Below are 18,584 nucleotides of genomic sequence, written 5' to 3'. Positions count from 1 at the left end.
TCATACTTGATCTCCGATCTGATAGTTGGGACTTGCTCTATGATACCTATCTGCATTACATTTATAGACAAGTTTTGCTTGCTCTAGATTATCCTGGGCCATTTGTTTTAACACCTTAATGTGATCTACATACTTTTGCACTGCAGGAACCTCTGTTGTAGGGGTAGGCAAGGATAATAGAAAACTACTATGTAGACTATAATCACATTGGAATGGGATGATTTTTGTAGAGCTATACTGTGCGTTGTTATAAGCAAATATCACTGCCTAAAGACAGCTATCCCAGTCAGCAGTATTTCTCAACACCTGACGTCTTATGTATTGTTCTAAGCATTGATTCACCCTTTCTGTCTGGCCATCAGTTTGTGGGTTGTAACCTGTGGATAGGTGAACCTCTATTTGTAAGACTCCACATAAGGTTCTCCAAACCCTCAAGATGAATTGTGGACCCCTATCGGACACTATTATGGATGGAAAACCAATCAGGCGTACTATGAATTGTCAAAATGTGCCTGCAAGGATCTTCAAGGAAGGTAAATCAAACAAAGGAGAAAAGTGGGCCATTTTTCAAACATGTCTATGGTAACCATGACTGCAGTGTGCCTCATTTCGGTCTTGGGTAATTCTATGATAAAGTCTAGGGGGGTGATATGCCATGGGTATGGAGGTGTAGGTAATGGGTGTAGTAAACCAGGCAGGTGGTTGATGAATGGCTTTACACTACAAACCTTTGTACAAACTGTTTTCATGGTAGGTACTAGAGTAGACCACCAAAAATGGCATTGTACTAACTCTATGGTCTTCTTTTCAGCTGGATGACCGACTAATAACTGAGTTTGACACCTTTCTAGCACCCATTGTTGAAAAGCCAGTGTGGGGACAAAGGTACCATCTTTTATGTAATAGATATTATTCCATAATTGGCTATTGTTTTATGAATGATCTCTTCTTGGGTTTGTTGTGCTATAGGTATTGCCTTCAGAAAGGAATCCTTAGACACTATTGCCCCTAGGATACGATCTGGAGGTATGATTGGGGGACAATGTGATTTCACTTCTCCACCATCATTTCCCAGGCATGATAAGGCATCTGCTTTCCCATGTTGTCTACTCGATTGGAACTGCATTACAAAGTCACAATTAATAAAGAATTAGGTCCATCGTAGTTGTCTCATAGGTAGGGCTCTTTCAGATTTCAGGAATGTAAGATTCTGGGGTTTGTAATCAGAGTAATAGTATGTAAGGCACCTATCAAATAATGATGGCATTCTTCAAATGTATTTAATAGGTAGGATTTCCTTATCGTCTACAGAATAATTTATTTCAGCTGGGCTGAGTTTATGTGAAAATCATGCATTGGGTGTAGTAGGTCTGTCTCCTTATTTCTCTGTGACAAAACTGCCCCATGGGATGCATCTGCCTCTACTACGAATGGTCATGAAGTATCTGGTTGTTGTAAAATGAGAGCACTAACAAAAGCCATTTTTAGGAGTTAAAAGGCCTGTTAGCCTGTTTTGGCCCAACAAAAAACTACCCCTTTTTTCAATAGGTGTGTTATAGTGGCTACTATGGTGGAAACGTGGTCTGCGAACAATCAATAAAAATTAGCAGGCTCTGCATTTCTTTTATAGATTTTGGAGACTTCCACTGCTAGATGGCAGTAACCTTTTGTGGGTCAATGCTAACCCTGTCGGAAGACAAAATATAACCTTGAAAGGAAATGGTGGGAGCATGCAACTCACATGTTTTTAATTTTACAAATAGCTGGTTATCTCACAATTGTTGTAACATGGCTCCTGCATGGGTCTTATGTTCGGTCATGGAGGAGGAACATATCAGGATGTCATCAAGATAGACAAATACATACATATCCAAAAACTCTCTCAGTACATCATTAATGAAGGATTGAAAAACAGCAGGTGCATTGCACAAGCCAAGCAGCATCACTAGATATTTAAATAAGCCAAATTTGGTAAAAAAAGACTGTTTTCCATTCATCTTCCTCCCGAACATGCACAAGAAAGTTGGCATCTCTTAGGTCTAACTTAGTGAATACCCGAGCATCCTTTGTCTGATCAAATAGTCTCAAAATAAGAGGAGATGGATAGCGATTCTTTACCGTGACCTCATTAAGTGCCCTGTAGTCTCAACTCACCCCCTTTTTGATACAAAGAACAAAGGGGATGAGGCTGGAGATCGAGATTGCCTAATAAACTCAATGTGCAACATTTTGTCTAAATTTTCACAGAAATGGATACTTTCTTTCTCAGTCAATGCATAGATTCTACTACATGGGATACGTGCTCCAGGAACCAGTTCAATTTGACAGTCATAAGGGAGATGAGGTGGAAAAACCATTGCCTTTTGTTTATCAAAGTCATCTGCCAGATCTTGGTAGCAGGAAGGAAGCTGGGGTCAGTCAACCCATGGTTACAGTGCCGCGATATTGTTAGGGCTAGGATTGGGTAGATATATAAAGTCAGTTTGTTTCGCAATATTTGGAGCGAAAGACTGTTTTGCTTTACTTTTGACTGAGTCAAGATATGCACACTGAAAGGAGTCGACTAGATTCTCTGGAATGCACTTCTTAATCTGATGAAGTCATTTAATATAGCTTTTTGCAAGGTTCATGAAGGAAGGTTTGAATAGTAAAAAGTGTACTTTCAAAATGTGCAACAACAACTTAAGAAAGAATCTTCTATCTATAAACAGAAAATATATACATGCAAGGATCTAAACACTTATATTGATATATAGATATATATTCATATGCAATGTAAAGCAAACAATTAATAAAAATTCATCACTGTATGTCCTGTCAGGTGCTTCATCTTTCTCATGCCTGCAAGAAGATAACCCTGTTCAACTGCGAGAAAGAGATTCTCACCACCACGGGAAAAATGTCAGGCATTTGATGTCCAATCCTGACGGAGGTCTCGGAATTAATCGCTACTGAGCAGGGCCACCTTTTTATAGCTTAAACAACCATAGAAAGAGCCTTCTAGAAGACCCCCCTCTCACAGATGGAAAGATTGAAAAATGCTGGTAAACCTTGAAAGGAATGCGTCGGGAGCTGGCCACCTTCCCAAGGCACGCCTCCTAAAGTCAAATCATTCTCTTGCCTATGATAAACACCTGCTTATCCTACTGACTGCTTACCTCCTACATATTGTTTACCAGTCCTAGCTCTTCGGTGAGAAAGAAAACATGCAGAAGTAGAAAAACACATTGCATAACATGTTTGCACGGAAAAATACTTTAACGTGGTGGTGAAGCTAAGCTGAACACATAATGGAGTCCAGGCTGAATACACAATGGAGTCTATAACCAGTGACCACTAAACTGACAATAGGCAGCTAAGCCAGGTGCAAAGCAGTATAACACGACATCAGTGGTCAATACTCAAATAACACTACAAAGACATAGTACAACTATTCCAATCAATGTCGGGTTTGTATGTTTTCAGCTATGGTATCCCCAAGGATAGCTTAAAACTGTGGAGCTTGAATTTAAGTCAAACTTCATCTCTTCTCTGTGAGTGTCCTGTATGTTAAGCCACACAGGGAGAGTGGAATGGGTAATAGGGCCTGACTTCAGAGCACTGCCTTCAATCTTTTTCACTTAATTTATATGATCTTTCAGCTCACTAGGAATCTGATACAATGAAGCAAGTGACTAGTCCATAGAATTCTCTGCAACCCCGGAGTCAACCAATAGTTGGGGTCAAACTGAGCCCCCTTCCCTAAACAAATAGGCTGTCACAAAAATGTGCTGATTAAGTTGTATACCAGGTCTGGGCTAAGGTATTTGAGGCTAAATTGTGTTGTAAACCCAAAAGATTTGCTGCCCCAGGTTCCAGATTCTCCAACTTTCTTGGGTTTTATAGGATTCTTGTAAGAAATGTCCTTTATTACCACAATATAAGCAGAGTTTAAAAAATTTGCATAATTGTCATTCATTGTTACTTAACATTTCTCTGAGACTCCATATACGCATAGATTTGGATTCATCAGCTTTTTCTGCATCTGGCTTCTTTACCTTGCAAATTACTACCTTGGTTTCTGGTCTCCCTTTATCTTGGAGGCGTTCTGCTAATCAATGATCCATTTTAGCCACCAAATCTATCAATTCAGCATACTTTTCCGGAGAGTCAACCACTTGGGCTAGGAGATCCTTTTATTCACCTCATAGTCCCTTAAAGAATAAGGAGCTTCTTTTTCTGTCGGGCCAACCAGATTCCGCTACCAATCTATTGAACATGGTAATATAGGTTTAGAAGATTATGCAATGCCGTATCCATGGATTGAATGAATGTATGGCGGTCAAGCAACTTTTTCAATTCTGCCTTTAAAGGCGGGGCAGTTATACAGTAATGGGTCTTCTCTTTCTATTAAAGGTATTGACCATGTTGCAGTCATGCCTCTCAAGTAAGATAAGACAAAAGGCCCCCTGGCTTGATCACTGGCAAAACAAGCGATTTTGGACAAGAAATGCAAGTAGCACTGATTAATAAATGTTGCAAATTTCATGGATTCTCCCAAAAAATGCTCAGGAGGGGCCAGGGGAATAGTTAATGGAGTAGTTACATGTATTACAGAGGTTCCAACTTCCTGAATGGTTTCAGGTGCAGCAAACTGTACAGGACTTCCTTCTGCCGATTCCCCCTCTTGATCTATAACTAGTGTGCTCAGATTTGCGTTCACTATACCCTGTAAGGTGTCCACCCTCTATGCTAATGACTGAGGGGGTCATTCCGACCCTGGCGGTCCATGACCTCCATGGCGGAGGGCAGCGGAAGCACCGCCAACAGGCTGGTGGTGCTTCCTGGGCTATTCTGATGCGGTCAGAAAAGGGGAACCGGCGGTTTCCCGCCGGTTTTCCCCTGGCCCAGGGAATCCGCCATGGCGGCGCTGCTTGCAGCACCGCCATGGAGATTCCCACCCCCTTCCCGCCAGCCTGTTTCTGGCGGTGTCCACCGCCAGAACCAGGATGGCGGGAACGGGTGCTGTGGGGCCCCTAGGGGCCCCTGCACTGCCCATGCCACCGGCATGGGCAGTGCAGGGGCCCCCTAACAGGGCCCCACAAAGATTTTCACTGTCTGCTTTGCAGACAGTGAAAATCGCGACGGGTGCCACTGCACCCGTCGCACCCCTGCAACTCCGCCGGCTCCATTCGGAGCCGGCTTCCTCGTTGCAGGGGCTTTCCCGCTGGGCCGGCGGACGGCCTTTTGGCGGTCGCCCGCCGGCCCAGCGGGAAAGTTGGAATGACCGCCGCGGTCTTTTGACCGCGGTGCGGTCATTCGGCGGTAACCGCATGGCGGGCGGCGACCGCCGCCCGCCGCGGTCAGAATGACCACCTGAGTCTCCTTTTGTAGATCACCAATCATGTGGGCCAATCAGCCATGGTGATATCTCAAGTCTCCATTTTAACCGGGAAAAATGTCAGCATGGGTTTGTCTTTCTGTCAGGCTCTTCCTTTTTCCAGGTGTGAAATGGACATACTGTCTACCAGGACTAAGGGACAATTACTGATGGACACTAAGTGGCCACTTGATGGCGTCTGAGCTGCCTCGTCTTCTCTCAGCCTCTATAAGGTATTGAACATCACTTTGATAGAGTGGAAACAAAAATCAACACATAAATTAATTTGCAAGATAAAATGTGTGAAACATTTTGCCAAACACCCCCTAAAGCCAATTGAGAGTTGTGATACACGAAGAGATACTAGACTTACAATTGAACAACTACAGTCTGTAAAAGTATGTTGTAAACTATTGTTCAATTTGGATGATGATGAAGTGACATCAACACAAGTTATGGAGCAGTTCAGCATCCAGACTAATGATCACACTTTTAGCCATTTCAAACCCAAATCTAAATGTTAGCCTATTTTAACACCAGGAAACAAAATTGACTTGTTCTATGATGTGGTCACAGCTGATTTGGAGACTTTAAAATATAAAAAGCCACCTCAAAAGCAAGAAAATTTAACTCTGATGGAGAGAAAAGCTTCACAACAACTTGTCAGCAATGATAAGATAATTATCAAGCCAGCAGACAAGGGAGGACATTTTGTGATTCTGAATCATCATGACTATGTGAAAGAAGCAATGAGACAACTGAATGATTTAGATAGTTATCAAAAGTTGGCTAACAATCCCCCAAATGAGATTCTTTATATAGTGAACAGAAAAATGACAATCATGGTATGAGGAGTCACTGATCAATGAAGAAGAATACAACTTTCTTAGACCTAGTCATCCCACAATGCTGACTATATATTTAATCCCCAAAACTCATAAAACACTTAATAACCTTCGTGGGAGGCCAATCGTTTCAGGGTGTGGATCCCTATTTGAAAATATTTCTAGATATATGGATTTCTATATGGCTCCCATGGTGACTTCGCTCAGTTCTTACATTAAAGACACTGGTGATTTTTTGAGAGCCATTGCTGATACAATGTGGCAATCAAGTTACATTTTAGTTACTATTGATGTGGTGTCATTATAAACATCAATTTGTCATGAAGGGGGCCTTCAAACATTAAGATACTTCTTGAGACAAAGAAACGTCAAAGAAGCAAGACACTCTGAAATGCTTTTAGTCTAGTCTACAAACATGTGCATGGAACTGCCATGGGAATCTCTTTCTTCCCCAGTTATGCAAACCTCACTATGGGTTGGTGGGAGAGAGAGGTTGCGTGGCAGGATAACTACCAGGAGCATCTCAGCAAAGTTGTGTTATGGCTGCGCTGTATAGACGATTTATTTGTAATTTGGGATGGTACAAATTATGAATTTGGCACATTCTTTGAGGTACGGAATTAGAATGACTGAGGATTATGTTTTACTTACAATATCAATACGATACAAATAGACTTTTTGGATATCTGGCTTTATGTAGAGGATAATCAGTTACACACAACTATGTTCCGGAAAGTAACTGTCATGAACATTATCCTACACAGGACACGCTTTCACCCCAAGACTCTACTCAAGATTGTCCCATTTGGTGCTTTTTTAAGAACCAGACAGAATTGTTCATATGATAAGAATATGGAAGCTCAGTTTGTAGATGTAAAACAGCGATTTATCTGCAGAGGCTACCCTTGGGCACATATAGAACTTGGTGTCGTAAGAGCGAGATCAAGAACCCAACAACAAACTTTAGTGGACAAGACATTGACTATCATGGAAGTAGACATTAACTGCCCATACTTAATACTTACTTACAGCAAAGAAAGTAAATAAATTTACAATTTATTTAAGAAACATTGGAAAATATTGAGAAGTGATCAAGATATTGAACAGATTGTTGTCCCCAGACATCTAGTGACTTGTAGGAGATCACGCTCACTAAAGGATATGCTTGTGTAGAGCCATTATTCTGTACCAGCAGCCAAAAATTGGTTGAACAAGGAATCCATAGGATTTCACAAATATATCAAGTGTAATGCGTGCCAAATAGCAAGGAATGTAAAGACCTTCAAAGATTACAAAGGGAGAGAGATACATATCACACAGATGATTACTGGCAACAGTCAGTATGTTGTGTACTTAATTGAATGTGAATGTGGCTTGTGGTACATAGGAAGCATCATCTATCCTCTAAAGAAGAGGATACTTCAACATACTAGAGCCACAAAACACCAAGATCCAAGTTATGCTGTTGCAAAACACTATATGAGACAACACACAAAGGATTGGAAAAGATCAGAATTTTTGGCCTAGCACAAGTCAAGAAGGATGAAGGAGGGCTTCTTAATAGAAGTAGCAAATCATCATTTTTGAATGATTGTTTATGTGCAGTAAAAGACACCTTTCTGCACATAGACAATGAATTGTGCCCCTTTGCTCTTTCTATGTGTGCTTCAGAATGCAGCACACATGGAAAAAGCAAAAACGAGAAGGAATAAAAGTATTCCTCCTTGTTGTGCTATGCTAACGCCATCCCTGGGGTGGCTTTAGTTTTTGGTGCTGCCACAGATTTGCAACTTCTTGTAAATCTGGGGCTGCATCAAAAGCAATGGGTGTTGTGGTGGAATGCCCACAGCAACAACCATTGCACACCCTTCTGCCATAGAAAACTGCATTACAGGGGCCCATATTTACAAAGTGGCGCTAAGCCACAAAAGTGGCTTACCACCACCTTCAAAGGTGTCACACTGCACATCGCCATTGGAGCATCACAAAAAGTGGTGCTTCAGTGGCGCAAGGGCCTTGTAAATATGGCCCTTAATTTTTTAGTTTTATGGCAGTTTTATAAAGCGCAGACTTGACCGAAGGTATTTGAGTGTTTTATATGAGCATCAGTTACATTACACAAGGACACAATCATTTTGGTACATAAAGATAGCAAATAGTTTACAAGTGCTTTGTTGCTATTTTAGAACTTAGAAACTATGTTCTCGTATGACCGATGTTGAAGGTGGTGAGTTGTTTGTGGAAGCAACCGCCTAGCTGTTTTTAAGTGGTGATTGAGTTTTAATATTCCATTATTTTATATTTTTTGGCAGTCCTATTTGTCACTCTTAGCCCACTTTTAGCACTTCCTGCCATGTTTAGTGCCTGTGCCATTGGTGTGGGCCATCTTAGGTTACCTTTTAGTCTTTTTTGCCTAGTCTCACTATTTAATGAGCCTGACGACGCTGACAAGCGTCTGCACCTGGCCGATGCTGAAAGTAGTGAGTTATTTGTGGAAGCAACCACCTTACTGTTTTTAAGGGGTGATTGAGTTTTAATATTGCATTATTTTATATTTTTGGCAGTTCTATTTGCCACTTTTAGGCCATTTTTTGGCACTTCCGCCGTGTTTAGGGCTGGTGCCATTGGTTGGCTGCCATCTTGGGTTACCTTCTAGTCTTTTTTTGCCTAGGCTCAGTATTTAATGAGCCTTATGATGCAGCACGTGCACCAGAGGCACTCCAAAGGCAAATTCATCTGAGTCCGTCCGCTCCCAGTTTGGGCCAGTGGAGCTAATGGGGCCAATTAAGTACTCCAGGGACTAGTTACTGGGCGTAAAAAAGGGTAAGTCCCCCTGTTGTAGTACCTTCTCCCTCAAATCGCCCATAGCTGTTTTGCACTGCACACAATGTAACTGGTTAAGTCTACTGAGACCAACTTCTTCTGATGTAGAAACAGAGGCTTTTTTCCTCTGCCATCACCTACAGGGAACACTTTAAGACTTAAATGCGCACTAATAAATACACGTTATCTTATTAAACATAGATTTGAATTCTGTAACTATATGGAGGAGCATTCACCAGATATGGCATTTCTAACAGAAACATGGGCAGATGGGAGCTTAGACCCTGACTTGATGGAGGCTCCCCCTCCTGGCTACTCTATCATGAGATTAGACAGAAGTGGTAAACGGGGCGGGGAGCTTGCCATAGTTTTTGAGGATTTTCTAGATCTGCTCTGGGAACCAATCTCATTAGGTGGGGGCGAGGCAATGTTTTTTAGGTGCAAAATCTCAAACCAATCCATTTTAATGGTCTGCTTTTTTGCAGACATCTGGGCCCCGAGACAATGTTTTTGGACAATCTGGCGGAAGCGATTGAACCATTTAGCCAAATTTTACAATCTTAGGTGATTTAAATTTTCATTATGACAATCTGATTAGCAATGAGACAAAATCACTTTTAGATATTTTAAACTGTTTCAATCTTCCTCAACTGGTGAATTCCTCTATCCATAATGGGGCCCATATTTTGGATGTTATTGTCTCCAATTTTCCAGGTTTGAGGTTTCATGAGAGTGTACCAATTTCTTGATCTAATCATAAGGCAGTGAACTTCAGTTTGGAGTTGTTTCATCAGATGAATCCACCAAATAAGCCCTTATCTCCGGTCACTATTAAAATCTGGAACAGAATTTGTATTCCAGACTTGGTAAATACACGTGATCAGTCTTTTTCTCTCATGTCAAAGGATACCCCACTCACAGCAGTGAGCTTTGCAGAATGGATCAGAACTATTACTGATCATGTCCAGGAAAGATCTATCAGGAACCATAGGATAAGACCTTTCACCCCTTGGTTTTCTCAGGAGCTTAAGGAACTAAAACATAATTGTAGGAAACAAAAAATGCTAGGGAGGCAGGAGTATAATGAGGTAGAGAAAGGGAAATATAAAAACTGTATTCAAGAATATAAACATCTTATTATGTCTGAAAAAACTAAATTTCTTTTCCAAGAAAATACTGGTGGCTAAGAACTCCACTAAAGAGTGTTTTAAAATGGTGGAGCTCTTATCTAGTCTTCCACCAAATACCATCTCTGATTTTGATCAAGGGTTTTGTAATCAACTTGCCTGTTTCATGGTTGAGAATATTGACTGGAAGCTGAACATTGGCCTGTCCCATCGTGTGAAGGGGCGGCGGGCACCTTGTTCCCTTGTAAGTATTCCTTTATTCACAGATGACAGAGTTGCCAAACTTATCGGGCAGACTAAATCCGGTGCTCCGTCAGATCCATGCCCTCCAAAAATGTTGCATGAGATTAAGGAAACAATTGTTTCTCTGCTTGCACTGTTATTTAACTCCATTTTGGAGATAGGATCTTTTGCTCTGGCATGGAAGAAAGTGTCCAATCTCCCTTTGCTGAAAAAGCCTTCTTTGGCCACTAAAGATGTAAAGAACTATGGTCCTATCTCCCGTCTTACCCTGGTAGTAAGGTGTTGGAAAAATAAATGAACATCACCTTGTCCAAGTATGTGGAAGAACATTGAGTGTTAGAACCAGCACACTTCGGTTTTAGGCCTAATCACAGTACAGAATAGGCCTTGGTGGAGGCGCCCGACCAAGTGAGAAGTATTCTGGACAATGGAGGGAAGGCAGCTCTGATTCTACTAGATTTGTCAGTTGCTTTTGATGCCGTCGACCATGAGATTCTTATCGCAGGACTGGAAGAAATTAGGATAGGAGGATCTGCTTTACAGCTGTTTCGCTTTTTTCTTTTTCAGAGAGAGCAATTTGTGGCTGTGGGAGAATAGAAATCAAAATCATTTACCTTGTCTTGTGGAGTTCCACAGGGCTTGCCCTTGAGCCCGACTCTTTTTAATATCTACATGGCTCCTTTGACAGAACTTATCTGTTCTTTTGGCTTTTCCGCCATTGCTTATGCTGATGATACACAGCTGATTGTTTCCATTGCTAATAATACAGAAGAGAAAGCCTTGAGGTTTCTCAGCTGTGTGAAGGCTATTGTAAAATGGATGAGTCAAAACAGTTTGATGATTAACTCATATAAAACTGAGTTTCTTTTATTTGGAAAGAACTTACCCCCATGGAACCAGGAGTGGTGGCCTCATTTCCTGGGATCTAGCCCTACTCCAGTATCCACAGTAAAAAATATGGGTATCTTATTTGATGCATGTTTGTCTTTTAATGCACAAATAAATAAATGTGTTTCTTCCTGCTTTTATCTGTTGCGTAAGATCAGGAAATCCTGATGTTTATTCTTTTTGAGCTGCAGAAAACAGTGGTCACAGCGCTGATCTTGTCTCGATTGGACAACTATAATACTCTTTATTTACGAGCTCCTCAGTATTCCTTAAATAAGTTGCAGTCTCTTCAAAATGCAGTAGCCAGACTTTTGAAAAAGATACTCAAATTTCAGTCTGTTTCAGAAACTTTAAAAGAGTTACACTGGCTGCTAGTGAGGGAAAGGGGTCAAGTTCAAAGCCCTCTGCCTTGTTCACAAAGAACTGTATGTAGCTGCCCCAGAATACTTCAAGGAAAATCTCGCCTGATAGATCCCTAGTAGATCATTAAGACCATCCAGTGCCAAAATGGTCAGGCTGTGTAACTTTAGGAGATCAAGCTGGGGAGGATGAAGATTTATGGTTTTGGCAGCTCAACTTTGGAACTCCTTGCCTGTGCAGTTGAGAGGCCATGCTAATCTTCTGGGTTTTAGAAAACTGCTTAAAACCGGGCTTTTCTCCAGTTCAGCCAACATGGTTTATGGTCTGGTTGGTCCATCTAGTCTTTCTCCATCAGACTTTATGAGACAGTGGTAGTTTTCTTTTAGCACCAAGAAGCCTTCGGGCATTTGTGCGCTCTATGAATAATTAGCAATATCAAAATCATTTTAGTTTTCAGAGCTCCAAGGATAACTTCTATTGAAATAAGACCCTCTCATGTTTATACTGTCTAAAGGAAATGCTTTAGGTATTACAGTTTTGATTACATCAAGATGACATCATGCATGTCACACTTTTGTATTTGACTATAGAATGTTAGGAATCCAGTTGTTTATTAGAATACTGTGGTGTGGCAGAGGTCAGGGGCATGAACTCGGATAATTGAAGTCAGGGAGAAAGGTGCAGAGGCAACAAGTTTCACCACGCTGGGAAGGCAGGAGGGGCAGTGGAAATACAACAGACCATGGGAGGCTGGTGAAAGGGGGGCAGGAGCAAAAAAACAACCATGCAGGACAGACAAGAGAGGCTGTGACAATATAACAGACCATTGAGGGTACAAGGAAGAGGCAGTGGCAGTGCAACCATACATGGCAACAGACCCACTTCAGGAAGGTGACTCCTGATGCTTTTAAGTCCAAAAGGGCTTTATTTTATCTGCCTCCTGCCCAAAATATCCTCTTTTTCAATGCAAGTCATTGAAGAAATCAATTCCCCTGTTTGTTTTTCAATTTTTCCCTCTTACTGAGTTCAAAATGTTGGCAATTATGGTACACCGGATAACAAAAGGCAGGAGGGAGATGGACAGTGGCACCAAACTAACCTTACAGGGCAAGTATCAGCGGTTACAGCAGCACAATACACCACACAGGTCAAACGGGGTGGCAGTGCGGCACAACAGACCATGGAAAGCAATAGGGAGAGGTCAGGGCCATGCACATGGACAGCATACAGTAGAGGGGAAAGAGGCAAAGGCAGCAAGCTGACCATGCTGGACAGACAGGGGGGACAGTTGAGGCATAACGGACAATGAAGGGAAAGAGGGAGGGGGCAGTGGCAGCACATCGGACCATGCAGGGCAGGAGGGAGAGGGCTGGTGCATGGACTTGGACAACAGAGTGTAGGGAGGAGGTTGATGGGGCAGCAAGCTAACTGTTCAGGGCAGCAAGCTAACTGTTCAGGGCAGCAAGCTCATTGTTCAGGGCAGGAGGGAAGGACAGTGTCAGAACAATTGCAACACAGGGCTGTAATGAGGGAGCAGGGACATGGACTTGGTCAATGGATGGCAAGGAGGACGAGTGGCAAAAGCAGCAAGCTTGGGTGGGGGTAGCACAATGTCAGGTCAGGCCCTGCGTCTAACGCTCCCCTACTGTGCATTGCGATGGGCCTCTTATTTAACATTTAAAAAACCCTAGAAATTCACTGAAAAAAACAAGGGTTACATGTATGTTATAGTTAGGAAATAGAAATAAAAAAACTCATAGAAATGCATTAAAAATGACAGGTTACAGGGTCGTTTTAGTTGGGTTCAGATTTTGCACGTACAAGACCATAGAAATTCAGCTGTTATGGTTGGAGTTAGTTCAAGTAACTGTAACTTGCACTCTAAGGTAGTTATAACTTGGGCCCTCGCTATGCAATGCTAATTACTCCATTTATTACATCACTCATGACATCTTCTTTGACATCATTGATAATATCACTGTAACATTTGTTGTAAAATTGTTGATAAGAAAACTGTGCATGGTGAGGGTGCAAGTTACAGTTACCTTAGGGCACAAGTTATTGTTACTTTATATAACTCTAACAGGTGAATTTCTATGGTTTTGTGCGTGTAAAATCTGAACCTAAGTATAACGTTGTTGTAGCCTTTCATTTTTAGTGAATTTTTAAGGTTTTTTTATTCTATATTTCTATTTCCTTACAATAATATACCTGTAAACTTTGTTCTTTTCAGTGTGTATATACAGTTTTTTACATGCCTATGTCTTTGGCACTGCTTGAAGAATCTTCACAGAATTTGCCAAGAAAAATTTAATAGTCGCATCAGCTGCTGTCTGGAAAGTTTTGGGGTGATCCGTCAAACGGGCCGAGAAAGAGGGGGTAAAAAAAGGAGGGTTTCCAATGTTATTTCCACAGGGATTTTGAACAGCAATAGTGCCCAAACCACTAGACGGAATTACACCAAATTTGGCAGAGAGGTAGCCCTTGGTCCTGAAAGCGAACTTTTGTTGTTTGGTGTGAATCCATTTAGCAGTTTAAAAATTAAAGAAAATCCATATTTGCACATATAGAGACCCAAAGGGTTCCAATTTCGTGCTGAGATATGATTGGATGCCAACACTTCAACAAGGAAGTGTTAGCAGCCATGTTGGAATTCGGTTTCAGCCGATTCCCAGAAAAAAGGTAAAAAAAACAAGAAAAAGACCCAGGGTATTGACACCCCAACCCTTTAGCTCTGGTGGTGGGGTTCTAGAGTGATTCCACCCCCCCTCAGGGCTAAAATTCAATAAAAAATATATAAATTTACCACAAACTCATGACAGGGTTCCCAATTTGTGTCAAAAAATTTAAAAAAATTAAAAAGTGAAGCTTGGGCTCCTTCACTTATTAATACCTAAGCCCGTGGATGGGCCAAGCTCCATTGATATTCGAAATGCAGGGGAGTACCACCTTCCAAGGGCACAAATATAAATATAGTGCGGGCCACCCGGCCCCTCCGCAGCCCCAGAGACCGCCACCCCCTAGGGCATTGGTCTAATTGTGTGCAGGGGCAGTGCAGCCCATCAGCAGCCCTGGGGACCACCACCTCCCCGGGTAAATATTAAAAAATAGAAAGGGGGTCCATTGCAGACCCCCATGGTCCCGGGGACCACCACCTCCCCAGGACTCTTTTCGTGTGAGGGGGCGCCGTGTGGCCCCGCCCTCGAGGAGCCACGGATGGCCCTGGAGACCACCACCCAACAGGGCTGACTCCTGCTATGTCCCAGGCTACCCACCCCGGGGCATAGCTGTTTAGTTTTGCTTGCTGGGAACTGACAGCTCCCACCAAGGAAAGCAAACAAAGCCTGGTTTCTGCAAGAGAGAGCTGTCAAACATATCTCTCTTGCAGAAAGCAGAGTTTTCATCTATCTTCCCTGCACACAAATATGCGTGCAGGGAAGACAAATGAAAACTTTTCTCCCACAAGCAGGAAGCTGCTATAAAAAAAAAAAAATATATATATATATATATATATATATATATATATATATATATATATATATATATATACAAAAGCAAAGGTTAGAGGGGCATTGCAGTTAGGTTCAGATTTTACACACACAAAACCATATAAATTGGACAATTATAGTTATACTTATCTCAAGATAATATAACTCGTGCTCTCAGGTAATTATAACTCAATTTTTTATATTCATTTTTCTTTGTGTTAAGGAATATTAAATTACCCTATGTTAATACAACCCTCACTGCACACAGCCTTTGGACATGTGCGATGGGGGCTGGCCATGCAAGGCCTTTGGGTGTGAGCGGCGGGGGTGGCAGGAGGGTCTAGACCGTACCCAGGACACCCAGTTTGCACTTTTATATACCCTGGGGTGAGCAAGGATGCATTCACACCTACCTGTAGTATTTCAGAGCATTTTTCAATGTGGAATTTCAGAGAAAACACTGTTGCGTTGCTTTGGATAAGTTCAGGAAGTTCAGAGGATTTGTCTTTTACAGAATCGGAGATTCACCTGAGGCACCTTCTATGTTTATTTTGGAAGTGCTTCCCGTTGAGTTTTAATTTCTGTGAATTAAGCATCTGTGCCAGAATAGATCCTCACCTGTTTATTTATCCAAGAGAATACGTTTACTGTACTTTTTACTGGCTATCTCGTTGGGAAATGTATAGTGCACATTCTACACTACCACTATGTAAAGGACCACAAGGTAATGCCTCCAGTGACTATGTCTGGTGTAATTTTGGCAATGTAACTGTTTCTCAACTGTCATCCTACTGAAATTTGTGCTAATACGAATCCTCCGCTAGAGAAGACAGCTACTCTACAAAGAGTTAAATCTCCACCAATCGGTTACTTTGTCTTAATAATATGACGTAAGTGCTTCTTTCTTTGGTGAAGATGTGCTCATATTCCTGTGCATCATGAATGTTCGAGGAGCCTTTGAGAAAGCTGTCCATCTAGCTGGAAAAACGTGGGAAGACCGAAGCATACTACTAATGCATACAGGGCAGGGACAAACAAGCAGAGCTTCTAGGTCCTGCTGTACATTTGCACACTTGTAATATTTGAAGGGATAAATGCTGGACTCTACTCTCACCAGGAGAGCGCCGGAAAGATCCTGCAAGTCACAGACATCACAGAAGAGTTTGCTGTCTGATCAGGCAATGGTGCATAAGTATTGGTGGCAGATTGGATCCACACCTGCTTATTTATCCAAGAAGAATCCACAGATTTGTGCGAAACTGTTGACTCTTATAGACTGCAGGGAGCTTCAATTCCCCTGTGGTCTTATTGCTCCCCAACAGAGGGAGCAGCAAGGAATGCTGCTCTCTGCATGTGGGAGCAATTGTTTCATCTGCTTTCCTACCCACTGTCAAGCAGAACAGATGAAAAGTCTGCTCCCAGGGGGTGGGAGTAGGTTCCCTGCCTGATGAGAGGAGACTTACAGTTTGCTCTCACGTGATGGGAGCTGTCATAGCTACCATCAAGTGACAGTAAACTACTATATCCTGAGTGTGGGCACCTCAGGACATAGGGAACCTGCCCTGGGGGATGGTGGTCCCCAGGGACATCAATGGCTCCAGGAAGGGGGAACCTCTTTTCTTTTTTTATTTAGGGCCAACCTCGGGGTGGTGGTCCCCAGGGACACAAATGGCCAGACACCCACCTCCCCTTTTAAATGTTATTCATAGCCCCTGTGGGGAGGTGGCCCTGGGACACTACAGGGCAAAGAAGGGAGATCTGTCGGGGCCTCTCCAATTTATTAACGCAGCCCTGGGGTGTTGTAGATATCTGGGACTTTAAGGAGCCTGAGGAAAACTCCAATAAAAATTAGAACCAGTCTGCCCCTGGAAAGTGGTGATCTCTAGGGCCAAGATCAGCCATGGGGGGGACCACGTGCCCCCCTTCCCCAAAAATTATACTTTTACATGCCCCCGCAATCAGGCCCGCCCGGGGGTTAAACTTTAAATAAGAAGGGGAAACCGTGCTTGTTATTTATTATTTTTTTATTTTTGCCAGAGTTCATCCATCCTCTGAGATTTCACAGCAAACATTTTAAAAAAATGATTTTTGGCCCAGGTGGGGTCTGTGGGGGACCCCATCACCAGGCCTAGGGGTTCAGCGTATTCCTACCAGGGCCTCTAGCCAGTAGATAGTTATAGTTAGGACCTAGTTTCTATAGGAAAAGTGTCTTTTTACTTGGTTATAACTTTGGCGAAGTTTGACAAATCTTCAGGAAAATTTCCCAAAAATATCAAGTTGGGTCTTTTTGTGCATGGAAAGTTTTGGGGTGAGCTGTCAAGCCGGGGCCAACAAAAAGGGGGGTCAAAATAGTGTGGTACACGTGTTAACTCCCATAGAGATTTTAGACACAACTACAGCCCGAACTGTTTGACAGAATTACACCAACTTTGGCAGAAAGGTAGCTCTTGCCACAGAAAGCACACTTTTTGTTATTTGGTGTAAATCCATTCTGTAGTTTTAAAGAATCTAAAGGAAATCCAAATTTGTTTATCTAGGACCACAAGCAATTTGCAAATACTCCTGATTGCATGCATAAATTGGATTGGTTGCCAACACTTCAACAAGGAAGTGTTGGCATCCATTTTGGACTCAGCTTCGGCTGAGTCCCAAATAAAATGCAAAGAAAAAATAAAGGGTGCAGGGTACCTTACCCTAACCTTGGTCTTGGGGTCCTCCTGGGACCCTGAGAGGGCAAAAAAGCTTTTTTTCAAAGATACAGCAAAGTTCAAACAGATCCACAAATTTCACTGTAAATAAAAAAAGGTCTGGTTTCCCATGCTTTTTTAAAATGTAGCCCCCAGGTGGCCAGGTCCCGTGGGTGTGCATATTTTTTAAAAAATAGAGGGGCGCAGAGGCCCCACTCCAAAGGCCTTTTTAATGTTCAGGGACCATCCCTTCCCCAGGGCTTTTTTTTTTTAAAAGGAGGGGGGCCAGGTGGACCCCCCTCGTGGGGCTTTCAAATGCCCTGGGGACCATCATCACCATGGGGCAAAGTAAAACATTAAGGAGGGGGCCCCGGGGGCCGGCCTGTGGTAAGGAAAGGAGGGGGCTGCACAGTCCCCCTTTTGGAGCCATTAATGGCCCTGAGGACTGCCACCCACAGGGCTGGCTTGTGCTATCTACCAAGGTGCCCACACTTAGGCAGCAGTGTCCTCCGCAAATCTTACTGGGGGTGGGGAAGCGACAGGGACAAGGGAAAGAAGGAAATAAACATTTTTAAAAAGGAGTTCCCTTTCCATTCCGACCACAGTCTCCTGCCGCCTCGCTTGTTGCTCCTCTTCTGGTGTCCCAGCATTCACTGGGACACCAGCACAGGCTCCCCAGCAATCCTGGGTTGGTCTGAGTGGCTCAGACTGCCGCTCAGACATAGTCCTGGGGCATGTGCAGTTTCTCTGTTAAATGCAGCCGG

The sequence above is a fragment of the Pleurodeles waltl genome, chromosome 1_2 (genome assembly GCF_031143425.1).
Source record: "Pleurodeles waltl isolate 20211129_DDA chromosome 1_2, aPleWal1.hap1.20221129, whole genome shotgun sequence".
Lineage (NCBI taxonomy): Eukaryota > Metazoa > Chordata > Amphibia > Caudata > Salamandridae > Pleurodeles > Pleurodeles waltl.
Note: the sequence above shows the minus strand (reverse complement) of the source record.